The following is a 13119-nucleotide window of genomic DNA, read 5'->3' on the forward strand; positions in this document are numbered from 1 at the left end:
TGTTTGGTGCCCGTGGCCCCTTGCACCTGTGAAGTCTTGTTTGCCAATTTCCCTTGGGGTTGTAATAAAACCGAATGTTGTGCCCCAGTGTCCACTAGGAATTCAACAGGTTGCCCCTCCACTCTGAGAGTTACCCTGGGCTCGGGGAGGGGTGTCGAACCCCGACTCCCCTAATCGTCCAGGTCCTCCATTTCCAAGTTCTTGGCAGGGGCCTTAGATCTTTTGTTAGGGCAGCTTTTCACCCATTGGCCCTCTTCTTTGCAATAAGCACATTGGTTTTTGTTCAGCTTGGGAGCTCCCAAAGGGGACCAGGGCCATCCTCCTTACCTGTCCCTGAAGCCAGCTTCTTGAGGTGCCTCCATCTGTCCTGTGGGTCATCCATGGTTGTGGCCAGCAGGATCTTGGCCAGGTTTCGGGTCTCCCGGTCACTTAGTTTGGTTTGTTGTTCTTCCAGACTTTCTCTATTATTATAGACTCATTCTGCTACTATCACTAAGTCCTGCAAGCTCTTCTCTCCCAGTCTCTCTACTCTTTGCAATTTCTTTTTAATGTCTGGAGCGGCCTAACAAAAGCCATGATAATTGCGGCCTTTGTTTCCGGGGCTTCTGGTTCATAGGGGTGTACTGCCTAAAAGCCTCTATGACTCTCTCTAAGAAGGCTGCTGGACTCTCATCCTTACCCTGTCTCACATCATAGACCTTGGCCAGATTGGGAGGCTTGCGCACGGCAGCCTGGAGACCTGCCCCTAGAGTCTGGCAGTGGACCTGGCATCTCTCCTTACCTTCAGCCGAGTTGTGTGCTTTGGGGGGTAAAAATGGTTTTAGCCAAGGAGGGGGATTCTCGATCATGTCCTGCCAGATCAGGATGTAGAGCACCTGGTCAGGGTGGCCATCCGGTTTGTCCCTGAAGATCACGGCCTTAACCTGTAAGATAATAGGTAGGTGGAAAGTTCCTTCTCGGGGCCATCCCACGTCAAAGGTTGGCCATTCTGATATGCAATAAATTTGGAATCTCTCTCTCTGTATGTCTATGCTCAGAATATGAGCTCTTTCCCTAACATCTGAGAAGTGGGAGAGCATAAGAGACAGGGGAGTGGTTTCTGTCTCCCATTATGTCCCCAATCCACACCAAGACACAGACAGTAAAGATGATTAACAAGGACCCAACAACACAGACAAATGCACAAACAGTTAACAAGGACATAGTAACACAGACCAACGTTCCAGTGCCGCCGTGGAGACAAAACAGAAAGTAACCTGAAGGGCTGGCAGCCGGCCCTACTTACAGATGAGGATCCCCGTCCTCCTTACAGACGAGGACTCCTGTCCTCCTACAGATGAGGACCTCCGCCCTCCTTACAGATGAGGACCCTGTCCTCCAGGCGGGGGCAAGGGACGTCTCCTTAAGACCCCCAGTCGATGGCCCCGCCGGCGTGTCCGCCTAAGCCAATGCCGACCCAATACAGATTGGAATTCCTACAGATAAAAGTACAGTTTAGAGCTCTCAGAGAATATGCGCGCAAAAGGTAGAAAAAGTTGAGTGCACTCACCACACGTGAAACCCTCCGGATGGGGTCCTGGAGGTCTCTTGGATCCCGGACGAGCCCCCAAATGTTGTGCCCAAGATTGTGAATCTGAGAAACCACCATGGAGCCGACACCGATGCAAACACACGAGAGTTTATTTATAAGTTCGAGCTTGGGTCCAAGTGTGCCCGACACAGCGGAGCAGGGACTTGGACCCCGAGGCTAAGAGGCGTAGCAGCTTTATGGGGGCCTGTGGGATTGTAACATACACAGAAAGTTGCACAGTCATGTCGGTCCACACACAGGTGGCCAACTGAATCACGATTCACCCTATAGTGACCATTTGAACTGGCCTCTCGCTCTGGTCAGAATTGGCGGGCAGTTTTGGCGGGCACAAGGCAGGGTTACATTGTTATGAGCCGATTTCCGGTAAGGGTGTGCCCAGCGGCTTGACTAGGGTGGGGCAGCACCTTAAGCAATAAGCAGGTCATGTGGGGGTCATACAGGAGGTGGCCGGTGTAGCACAAAATGGAGTTAGTCCTGCTCTGCTTGTCCAGGGGTAGGGGATTTTTGTTAAATTTCCTGGGTCCCACAGTACCCACAATCATAACCTCTTATTAACCTGGTTCAAGGAGGCCCTCAAGGAATTTGCAGTCCAGTAGAGAGACACCACCCTCCAACCTATAAGAGAGTAAATGAAGGGGAGAAAAGGCAGAAATTTGGTGAAAACGAAACTAATTCTTGCAAGGCTCCAAACTAGACCGTTGACCCAGTGGCATAGGTTCTGGATATAGAGTCCTGGTGCTTCTGTCAGGCCACTTGACAAGGGGGGGATTGAGGAGGGATGGGAAGCCTCTGTCTAGACTAAAGGAGATTGGAACATGCACACTCAGTTCGGACAGCCCCACCAGTCAGGGCTTCTCCAGTTTCTGCTATGTTAAAGACAAACAGAAGCAACTGAGCAGACATTGCCTTGTCCCATTTCAGGAGTTCCAAGAGAGGTTTTTAATGGAAAGTTCTAAGATTTAGAACCTTAGATGAGTCCTTTCATTGCTCAGTATTTCCGCTTCCTCATCTGGGGAAGTTGAACTGGGTGTTGCCATTGTTCCTACTATGTCTCACATGCTTTATTCTAGCCTGTTTTTATGGTTTTCCCAAAGAGAGTATGAAGGCCATTCATGAAATGTCTAGTAGGATGACTTGACTTCTCTCAGCAGCTCTGCTGACTACAGGGAAATGTACTGAGATTATAAAACAACATCATTAACTAAAAAGGAATATCATTAACTTTGGATGCCTTTATATTAATAATTACTTTTTTCATTATAGAAGTAATAGAGGTTAATTATAGGCATTTTAGAAAATACAGACTGTGAGGAAAGAGTTAACACAGCAGGTATGGTTGCTTGCTCTTTACATGTCTTTTTTTTTTCCAAAGGACTCATGATTAACTCTTGGCAGCCCTTAAGAGTGCTCTCTGTGTTAGTAGTTGATGGATTTGATATATATTCCTGGCCAATGGACCATACCATAAGTGCTTCTAAGGTTGCTTTGCATAAACATCAAGATCAATAACATGTACCTAGTTTCATTGTTTGGGTTGAATTTTGATCACCATAGTTGGTTGCATACATAGCAGAATATACTTATGTGACCAGCCCCCAATAAAACCTTTAAACTCTGAGACAAATAAACCTCTCTGGCCAGACATTCTGAGGGACATTAACACATGTCCCAGAGTTAATGGCAAGATAAAAAGAGTACTCCCGTCTGGCCTCAGATAAGGAATATTTGGACCAGGAAAGACATTGCAAGTTTGTGTTGAATATCTCTGGACCTCATGTATGCTTATCATTTTCCTGCCACTTTTGCTTTGTATCCTTTGCTATAATAAATCTCATCGAGTCCTGTGGGTCCTTCTGGTGAATCACTGAATAATACACAGATAAATATATAAAAATATATATGTTGATATATACAAATTAACCAAAATCCTTATACCTGGAGATAACTACTTGGCTAACTTTAAAAACAAGTTTTTGACCAATCAAATCATCTCACAGAAGACCTTTTAAATTGTGGGGAGGCAAACAAAACTGCTAATTAAATGGTAAATTGTGTCATGGAGTGAAAATTAAAATTTATGGAAGCCTCGTGTTAGGACTTAGAATAATTTTATTGTGTTAAATGATTATCAAGATTTACTGAAGTTTGCTTTTGTAAAATAATAATGGTTTAATCTATGACTTAGCCCTTTATTTGGAATCCAACTTTTTTTTTTAAATGGTGAAAAAATTTATATTTAGATTTATAGCCGGCTGGACTCAGTTTAGATGATCCCAATTTTGTTGGCAACATCCAAAGCATCATAGTCAGGAGCCAGTCGAACATATGCTTTCTTCTCTCCATCAGGCCTGATCAAGGTGTTGACCTTGGCCACATCAATGTCATAGAGCTTCTTCACAGCCTGTTTGATCTCGTGCTTATTGGCCTAGACATCCACAATGAACACAAGTGTGCTGTTGTCTTCTATTTTCTTCATGGCTGACTCAGTAGTCAGGGGGAACTTGATGATGGCATAGTGATCAAGCTTGTTTCTCCTGGGGACGCTCTTTCGAGAATATTTGGGCTGCCTTCAGAGAGCAGGGTCTTGGGTCGTTGGAATGTAAGTGACGTGCGGATCTTCTTTTTTTTGTGACTGTGCACGTCTTTCAGCACCGCTTTCTTGGCTTTGGCTTCGGCTTTGGGAGGGGCAGAGGCTTCCTTCTTCGCCTTCGTGAAAGGTGGAATCCAACTTTTAATACTGATTGGGTTCCTATAGGAAGAGACAGGACACTTTTTTTTTTTTTAAGATTTTATTTATTTATTCATGAGACACACACACACACACACACACAGAGAGAGAGAGAGGCAGGCAGAGGGAGAAGCGGGGTCCATGCAGGGAGCCCGAGGTGGGACTCGATCCCAGGTCTCCAGGATCACGCCCTGGGCTGAAGGTGGCTCTAAACCGCTGAGCCACCCGGGCTGCCCAAGACAGGACACTTTACAAGAAATGGCTTTATAATATCACCCAGGAACAGATAGTGAAAAGCAGAGACTATACTTGAGGGTCTGGGGGAAAAGGGGTGGGGGAGTGAATGAGACTAGCTATTCTTCCATGTACCCCTCATCTTGTAAGTCATCCTTCTTTGACAGTTTTCATGACCTTAGTAATAATAATAATTACTAACACCTGTTGAGTACTTATTCTGAGCCAATTTCTTTTCTTTTTCTTTAAGATTTCGTTTATTTATTCATGAGAGACACAGACACAGGCAGAGGGAGAGGGAGAAGCAGGGTCCACGCAGGGAACCCAATGTGGGACTCAATCCCAGGACTCCAGGATCACACCCTGGGCCAAAGGCAGATGCTCAACCGCTGAGCCACCCAGGTGTCCCTCTCTTCTAAGCACATATTTTCTCTTAATCTTCAAACAGTCTCTTCAGTAAATGTTACTATTTCTTCCTTTATACAAATGAAGATACCAAGGTGAAGAATAATTAAGTAGCTAGTTTATGAAACTAGTAAATGATATGGTACTGGGACTTGAACCTGAACTCAGAAGGTCAATACTTTGTGTACCCTTATATTTATCCAAATGAGATGTCACTGATAAAAATGGGCTTTGGAGTTAGGTTTTGTATTAGGGTTTTCCAGGGAAACAAAACTAAAAGATACACACACACACACACACACACACACACACACACAGATTTATTTTAAAGAATTGGCTCACAGGATTGTGGGGGCTGACAAGTTTGGAATTTGCAGAGCAGGCTGGCAAGCTAGAAATTCAGGGAAGAGTTGATGTTGTAGCCTTGTATTTAAAATCTGAAGGCTAAACACTTAGCCAGGTTTCTATTTCTGCAGTCATGAAGCAGACTTTCTTTATTCTTCAAGAAACCTAGTTTTTGCATTATGGAGGTAAAAAAAAAAAAAAAAGTCTATCGATTTAAATGTTAATCACACATACAATGCAACCATCACAGTTCTGAGTTTTCTCTTTTGAAGAAAGAGAAGGTGGATCTCCAAATGTGATTTGCTCACATTTGAGCCAGCTCCCTCCCAAGTTAAAAACCAGTCCCAGGAACTGGCAATCCCCTTAGCCACAGCCATGCAAGTGTGGGGTTGGCCAGAAGAGGGCACTGCCTTCTACTTGTATAACCATCTGCAAGGGAACCAGTAGGATGGAAAAAAATGTTGACACCACTTTCAACTGTTATTTTTTACAGTCCCTGATTTAGCTTAGCATAGCCTTTGGTAAAATAAATGCTGTGAGCTTTTAGTTGTACTGGGAGACCAAATAACCTCATTGACAATACTCACATTTTACGTTCAACAATGCAGGAAGACATGGAAGGATTGTGTCCTTTGGCTTTCCTGGTACATTATAACTGGTTCAGTCAGACAGAAACAAACCAGTTTTCTCTAGAGTAAGCCAACTCAGGCTGATGCAGGGGGAAGGAAAGAAAAAAGCTAGGGCATTTGGCGCCTGAGAGAGAGAACTGGGAGGACCCCTGGGGCGGCTGAGGAATCTTTCAGCAAGATACAGAGGATGGGTTTGGGAAGTTACTTATTGTGTCTGGGTTTGAGAGAATAATAGTGCAGACCCCTTTGGCAATACAACTCTGTCTAGCTGCGCAGTTAATCTAGTCTCTGGATTCTTAATTGGGAATGGAAATCCACATAAGTATAGTTATTCTTTAGTTCTCATTAATAATTAAAAATCTCCCTTCCCTGCTTCCATTTTAATGACAACTTCCATTTGTACAGCTTGAAATTTTGCAGAGGGCTTTTCCATCCTACAGCAAGTAATAGAGCCGGTACTAATTACTTCCTATTTACAGCTGAGGAAACACCGGGTAAGGGCTTTGCTCTGGCTTCCCTGTAATCCAAGCCTTAGAGGAGATCAGAAACCTGGGGCTTGGGATGCCTGAGTGGCTCAGAGGTTGAGCCTCTGCCTTTCACTCAGGGCGTGATCCTGGCATCGAGGATCGAATCCCACCTGGGCTCCCTGCATGGAGCCTGCTTCTTCTTCTGCTTATGTCTCTTCCTCTCTGTGTCTCTTGTGAATAAATAAATAAAATCTTAAAAAAAAAAAAAAAAAGAAACCTGGGGCTTGATCTTAGCTTTGTGCTTTGTCCCCTATCAAAAATACATTCCTAACTCTCATTGACTGCTATTTCCAGGGTCCATTAAAGCTGAATGTATGCAAACACTGTGAGCTAGTGATTCCACTTGTAGGAACGTGTGCAACAGGAATGAGGGAATGAGCACCAATAGATAGGTGCAATACTATTCATACCAGCATAATTTGAAATAGCCAAAACAGAAAACAACCCCAAATCTCATCAACATAAACTGTGGCATATTTCTATCATGGAATACCATAGAGTAATCCGAGTAAGTGACCAAGATCTATACAAAATATGAAAAAACAGGCAAACACATAAAGTGTTGAAAGTCAGTTTAGTGCTTATATCTCAAGGACGAGTTACAGGGGTGGAGGGTGGGGCAGTGGTCCTCTAGGGTGCCTCTAACATTCTACTTTGTGACCTGTGCAGTGGTTACCAGGGTAACATAGGTGTGTACACTTTGTACAAATTCACTAAGCTGTACAGTTACAGTGCATGTGCTTTTCAGTATCTGTTACATTTCAAGAAAACAATTTTAAAATACGGATTTGTCTAAATAAATCACTTTGGATTTATAAGCAAACTTTAGAACTGCCCAAATGTAGCTTATCCCTGATTACAGCAGATTTGTTTGTTGCTTTGTTCTAACAGTGACCACATTACCATTCCCCAAAGAATTTCCAAAGCACAGAGAGAGAAAGAGAGAGAGAGAGAGAGCAGGTCAACAGCTGCCTTTGCATTTGTGCATGCAAGAATACATTTCAGGAGGGCTGCCCCCCAGGAAGTTCATTCCTTGCCTCCAATACTAAGAACATGTATTCTTTCTGTGTGTCCAAAAAGTATGGAAAAGGAAACATAGAAAAGGAAACATCCAAGCAGGATAAGCCAAACAGAAAACAGCTCATCGAAATGAAAAAGCTCCCTTTTTAATTTTATTTTTTATGGAATGTTTCACAAATTTGCATTCATCCTTACACAGGGGCCATGCTAATCTTCTCTGTATCGTTCCAATTTTTTTTTTTTAGTAAATGTGCTGCCAAAACAACCATGACTGTCGCATTTTTAACACTAGCACTATTTTGCAGGAAAAACAAGAAACCTAACCCCTGCATGCTGGAGGTGCGGATGGCACCTCTGAAAGAGAGGGCATGGAGCAGCAAACCAAAGCTGCTCAGAATTCCCTGGCAGGCCCTGGTGAAGTCATAAATGGAACCAGATTTCCTGTTTCCCAGGGTACTGTCTGCTTCTCATTAGCCATTATTGCTTCTTGCAGGACCATGGTGCTTGAAAATCTTAAAGGACAAGAGTACAACAACATATTAGATCAAGGGTTGGCAATCTTTGTCCATGGGCCAAGGACATTTGGTTCAGAGTTAAGCACATGCAAGCACACCATACTCGCTCACTCTCTCTGCTGCTCTGGAGCACTTGTACCAGCTCTGCAGCTCTTGTAGCTTCTACCTCAGTGATTCACTGCTGTTTCAGTCCCATATTCTCTCCCAGGAGCAAAAGACTGAAAATCTTGAAAACTATTTTTTTTAAAGATTTTATTCGTTTATTCATGAGAGACACAGAGAGGCAGAGAGACAGGCAGAGGGAGAAGCAGGGAACCTGATGTGGGACTCGATCCTGGGACCCCGGGATCATGACCTGAGCCAAAGGCAGATGCTCAACCGCTGAGCCACCCAGGTGCCCCAAAAACCATTTTGATAGATAACCACTTTCATACTTTCTCCAACCAGATTGTGTTTGAAGGAGCTATTCCTCTTTCCTTCTTCCCAGTGGCTGGGGGGACACTAGGTACTTTTTGCACCTTTCCATGATATGGTGGAGTTATTAGAATTTATACCCATAGGCATGCTGGGAACACAACCACAGAATGACAGGGCAAGAGCAGAGGCCAGGACTGAGCTGAGGTGATGACTTTCCAGGGTCTGAAAGAGTCCAGAAGGTAGCAGAGATACTCTGGAGTGTGCATACCTGGAGCCTAGCACCAGGACTTTTCTGGCAGCGGCGATCCTCAAAGCCAGGTAGATGGCACAAAGACATGTACACAAAGGAACTAATCGCAGCATTGTTGTTACAGAGGAAGATGAAAGGCAACTGAAGCACCCAGCAACAAACTGTGTTCGATTATACGGTACGTTATATAACATGGATTATCATGCAGTCATGAAAAAGAAGCCTGTTGTATATTAACTAACACAGAAGGTGGTCTATACTATAAAGTTAAATGATACGGGCAGGTTGGGGAAAACTCTATATAGCATAATTCCATTTCTGTATTTTAAAAATCCTGTGTGTGTGCACACAGTCTCACATCTACTAGGAAAAGATCTAGAAAGATACATACTGAACTATTCTCAGATTACCTCTGTAGAAGAGAATGCAAATAGAGAGGTAAGGGAAAACTACCAGTTTTTGCCAAATTTGTGTCTATATTACTTGTTTAGACCAATAATAGCTCTTTGATAATTTAAAAAAAGCAATTGGGGCATCTGGGTGGCTGGGTCAATTAACTCTCCGGCTCTTGATTTTGGCTTAGGTCATGATCTTGGGGTAGTGAGATTGACTCCCGAGTCAGAATCTGTGCTGGGCGTGGAGCCTGCTTAAGATTCTCTCTCTCCCTCTGTCCCCCCACCCATGCTCTCCTTCTTTCTCTTTCCCTCTAAATTAGGTTAAATTTTTTTTCAGGATTTTTTTAAAGATTTTATTTATTCATGAGATACACAGAGAGAGAGAGAGAGGCAGAGAGCGAAGCAGGCCCATGCAGGGAGCCCGATGTGGGACTCGATCCCAAGACCCAAGGATCACACCCTGAGCCGAAGGCAGAGGCTCAACCACTGAGCCACCCGGGCGTCCCTAGTTAATTAATTTTAAAAATAAAAAAGCAAAAAAAATAAAATAAATAAAAAATAAAAAAGCAATTAAAAACCCCCAAGACTATGGGGATATAGTATGGAGGAGGCACATTTGATGTGGGTGATCAGCATGGCCAGAGGCTTCTGTGACTCAAGCCCAAGGGCAGGAAGTAGACTCTGTGAGAGTTGGAGAGAGGCTCCAAGCTCCTGATGATGCAGAACAGTTCCTTTTTTTGTTTTTTTTTCTGTTCTCTCTCTTTGGGGCCATGTACTTTTGGTTCTCATTGGGTCACTTCCAACCCTAGGCAGACCGAGTGGAAAGGCCCCTCCCTAAGAAGAGCCAGGGAGGATGACTTGGGCCTACTTGGCCCTAAGCCTTAATTAGGAAAAAACCTCCTCTTTACCTTGGTACCCATTTCCTTGGGACACTTTTCATGTGCATTTGTATCAGAGCAAAGGATCTCCAGAGGTTGAGGAAAACGGGACATAGCGCTTGGCAACATTCAGTACAGCTCTACTATTGCTCTCCACCCAGGCTCCACCTGAGAATTGCCTGGGGAGCTTTGAAAAAATAGAAACCTCTGGGGCACCTGGGTGGCTCAGTGGTTGAGCACCTGCCTTGGCTCTGGTCATGATGCTGGGGCCCTGGGATCAAGTCCCACATCAGGCTCCCCTGGTCATGATGCTGGGGCCCTGGGATCAAGTCCCACATCAGGCTCCCCGCAAGGAGTCTGCTTTTCCCTCTGCCTATGTCTCTGGCTCTCTCATGAATAAATAAGTAAAATCTAAAAAAAAAGCCTTAAATATAGTTGTATACACTGAAATAGAGAATACAATTTTTTAAATGTTAGCAAATGACCAATGTTGGATAAAAGTAGAATTTTTCATCCATTTTCAAAAGTGTGTAAATTGGTTAGGAGCCTTTTGAAAAGCAATTAGACGATATTAAGAGTCTAAAATACTTTCATATTATTTTGTCCAGTAATAAAACTTCTGGAAATTTCTCCTGGCAAAAAGCAAACTGGCTCAAATAAGGATAATTTATGTGACGAATGATCTCATTATGTTTCTTTTTGTAATAGCTAAAAATCAGAAACAAACTAAATCTTCAATAAATGGCAGGTGAAGGGATCCCTGGGTGGCGCAGCGGTTTGGCGCCTGCCTTTGGCCCAGGGCGCGATCCTGGACGACCCGGGATCGAATCCCACGTCAGGCTCCCGGTGCATGGAGCCTGCTTCTCCCTCTGCCTGTGTCTCTGCCTCTCTCTCTCTGACTATCATGAATAAATAAATAAAATCTTTAAAAAAAAAAAATGGCAGGTGAATGGTTAAATAGGTGTACTCCATGGAACGTTTTATAACAAAATTGTAATGAAAATTTTTTTTAAACTTTCTTTTCTATTCTTTTTAAAGATTTTACTTTTGGGGGGCATGTGGGTGGCTCAGTTGATTAAGTATCTGCCTTTGGCTCAGGTCACGATCCCAGGGTCCTAGGATTGAGCCCTGCATCAGGCTGCTTGTTCAGTGGGGAACCTGCTTCTCTGTCTCCCTTTGTCCCTCCCCCCTGCTCATGCTGTCTCCCTCTGTCCCTCCCCCCTGCTCTCTCTCTCAAATAAATAAATAAAATCTTTCAAAAAAACCCCTAAAGACTTCATCAAGAAACCCAGGACCCCGGGATCATGATCTGAGCCTAAGGCAGACACCTAACTGAGCCATCCAGATGCCCCATAATGAAAATTTGTAATAATAAGTTAAACATGTACTAATGATGAACTTGTAACATTTCTTTGGACAAAAGTACTTTTTGTACTTACACAAAAGTTCATTTCAGAAGAAAGAATAAACATGTTCAGGCCTCATCCTAGTCAGGAGGCTCAAAGGATGGGGACTAGACATGAAAATTTGTTTCCTCAGATGATTTTTTTAAAATTATTTATTTATTTATTCATTCATGAGAGACACAGAGAGAGAGAGAGAGAGAGAGGCAGAGACACAGGCAGAGGGAGAAGTAGGCTCCACGCAGGGAGCCAGATGCAAGACTCTATCCCAGGTCCCCAGAACCACATCCTGGACTGAAGGCGGCACCAAACTTCCAAGCCACTGGGGCCGCCCTCGCAGATGATTCTAACTGAAGTCAAGGATGAGAGAGCACCATTGGCCCTGGGTCCAAATGAGACTTCCCAGTTCAGGTGTGGCCCAGTCCAGCTCCCCTGGATGGTACTAAACGGCTTGTGTTTTCCGGGCCCCTTATCCCTGACTAGAGATTGCCAGGTAGCAATCCCAGTAGGAGGCTAATCATAAATTTGAGATCATGGTCAAATAGCACTCCATCTTACCACAATGAGCAGCAGGTAGAGTCATTAAGAGGTAGATGGGGATCCCTGGGTGGCGCAGCAGTTTAGCGCCTGCCTTTGGCTCAGGGCGCGATCCTGGAGGCCCGGGATCAATCCCACGTCGGGCTCCCAGTGCATGGAGCCTGCTTCTCCCTCAGCCTATGTCTCTGCCTCTCTCTCTCTCTGTGTGTGACTATCATAAATAAATAAAAATTTTTTAAAAATTAAAAAAAAAAAAGAGGTAGATGGTTGAAATAATCTAGGTAAGAGGCAAGCAAGGGCTTGAACTGGGTCAGCCCAGTAGTGGGAGGCATGCAGAGGCGGATTGTATACAACTGGACACCTGAACAAATAAGAGAAGCTAAAGTTGAAGCCAAACCCCAGAATGTATGTGGCCTGTTGAGGAGGTGATCCAGCCCTCCAGAGCCCCTGGTTGCAGGCCTGCCACTGTCAATCTCTACAGTCTTGCTGGCAGCAATAAAAGCCTAAAAGGTTTGCCGCTAGGAGATTCTGTGTCTACCAGGCTCTTTAGAAGAAGGTGCTACAGCTGATTTGCTATTGGGCCAAAGCAAGCATCAACAGGGGGTCCAACAGCAGACTATGATGATCTGTTTATGGCCCGACATTCTGAGAGCCTCAGAGTAACATCATGATGTGGCATGATTGATGGGGCACCGCAGAGCCCCCTGCTCATAAATGTCCTCATCTGGCTCTCTGTTGCCTGTAATTCCACTAGTTGGGTCAATTCCACTTGGGTTATTAAGCATTGTCCATTCATTGCTGCCCTCTTCTAAAACACAGACTCCTGAAAGGAATCACACTTTGATTCAACAATTTCCTGGAATTGGTTCATGATTTACTCATCCAATTAGAGTACATACTCTGTGCTTGGAATTGCAGTAGAAATTGGGATACTATGGAGGGATGACCCCATTAAAGTGACTAAGGAGACTCCGTTCAATTCAGAAGTATCTACTGAACACTTCCTGTCACCTGACAGGGAGCTGGTGCTGAGACAGGAGGAAAACAAAAAAATGTACAACGCTGTCACTTCCCTCAAGGAGCCCTTAGCCTTGCAGGGGGGTGAGGGGGTGGACAAGCACACAACAGGCAGAAGAACAAGCAATTACTTATTAAACCACTGATATAATCAAGGGCCAACATGAAGAGTGGAGCTAAGAGCCTTCATGTCAAAGAGTCTTTTCAGAAGCTTTCATGATTGAACCA

General features: G+C 44.2%; 1 non-coding gene across 1 annotated transcript; it reads right to left on the reverse strand.

Moving 5' to 3' along the window:
- Positions 1 to 7634: 7634 nt before the first annotated feature.
- Positions 7635 to 7738, reverse strand: LOC112921487 (U6 spliceosomal RNA). The gene has a single exon (XR_003235248.1). It is a non-coding gene; the product is annotated as a U6 spliceosomal RNA (small nuclear RNA).
- Between the last annotated feature and the right edge of the window lie 5381 nt (positions 7739 to 13119).

The sequence above is a fragment of the Vulpes vulpes genome, chromosome 6 (genome assembly GCF_048418805.1).
Source record: "Vulpes vulpes isolate BD-2025 chromosome 6, VulVul3, whole genome shotgun sequence".
NCBI classification, from domain to species: domain Eukaryota; kingdom Metazoa; phylum Chordata; class Mammalia; order Carnivora; family Canidae; genus Vulpes; species Vulpes vulpes.